Here is a 1,617-nt window from a genome sequence, read left to right as displayed (position 1 = left end):
ATGATATCCTCCAAATACATCCATTTGCCCAAGAATTTCATAAATTCATTGTTTTTAATAGCTGAGTAGTACTCCATTGTGTAAATGTACCACATTTGCTGTATCCATTCCTCTATTGAGGGACTTCTTCTTCTTCTTCTTCTTCTTCTTCTTCTTCTTCTTCTTCTTCTTCTTCTTCTTCTTCTTCTTCTTCTTCTTCTTCTTCTTCTCAGGCTTGCTCTTCTGACCGCTGTCCTAACCATGGCAATGACTTCGGGTACAACTTTAGTCCCAGTTTCCTTAACTTATGATATGGCTTCCAAATTGTCTATGCTGAAACTCACTCTTTGGCATGCCTAAAATCAAATCTCAAAACTTTAGGTCTCCCTGGCACCAGATCTGGAACTTATGCAGCGTTTTGTCCAGCTCTCACCCTAATATCAATTATACAAAGTTCATACTTTTCCTGAATTCTGTACTGTTGCCTTCCAAATACTCAATGGACTTAGATAAATTGGAGGCTCCCTATGTTCAAGATTTCTTTACTTTGGGCATGCCATTCCTTCTGTCAAACCTTAACCACCTATCAGACATTACTACTCCTACAGCCTCTTTCCATATAATCTTCCCACCTCCTCACAACTTAGCAGCTCCCTTTCTTAGTTCCATTTTCTCCAATTTCCATCCTGCTGATGAACCATCCCCTTACTCTCCCTAATGGTCCACCTCTACCTCTTAACCTCAATACCCCTAATGCCCACATGGCAATTCCCATGTTGTCCCCTTCCATTACTACATACCTCCACCTCACTCTCACCCATTTCCCCAAAAGTCCTGTCTCCCACCCTTTCCTTCTCTTCTATCATGTACCCTACCACATCCTTACCCCAATTCTCCTTTCCTTGTACATACTCCCATACTCACAGGTCCCCTTTCCAACACCTCTCCTCATATGCTTCTTCCAACAGAGGTTTCAGGATGTGACAGACCTTCGAAAAAAAACAGGTCTCTTTTGCCTTTTTTGGACAGGAAACATTAAAAGAAAGATTAGGGTCCTCTACTTTAGAAAACTATCTGTCCAAAATGTACCACTTAACTTGACATGACATATACTATAAACTAATTTTAACTCACATCCCAGACCAAAATTAGAATACATCTGGCATTCCACTCAGGCCCATGCAGATATAGCTATAGCACTTCTGCAGAGGAGACAGTTTCAGTCACAAATCCCTGCTGGAATTACCAGCTCCCTGGGGATGTTTCTGCCTGGCTCAATCTGATGATCACATGCCTTTTAGAGAGCATGCAAGAAAAATTCCTACCTCACTGTCAACTAAGGCCAAAAATTTCACCCAAGGTTTTAATGAAAATTCATCACTATTCTTGGTCCATTTCATTGAAACTGTAACTAAATATACCAATCTAGTTGAAAACACTCCAGCTAGGACACTCTTTTTGTGATCCCCTTTCTGAGACCTTTTTTTCTCCATGTTCAGTTTATTAGCCAGTTTTTCTCAGACATCTGCTATAAACTCAGGCAGTTAAAAAAGAGCCAATGATATGCAAGAGGACCTCTTAGATACAGCATTGAATGCATTTAACAGTAGATAAGGTAAGGGGATCAGAACGAAAAAA

This window comes from Mus pahari, chromosome X, assembly GCF_900095145.1.
Source record: "Mus pahari chromosome X, PAHARI_EIJ_v1.1, whole genome shotgun sequence".
Taxonomy (NCBI): domain Eukaryota; kingdom Metazoa; phylum Chordata; class Mammalia; order Rodentia; family Muridae; genus Mus; species Mus pahari.
Note: the sequence above shows the minus strand (reverse complement) of the source record.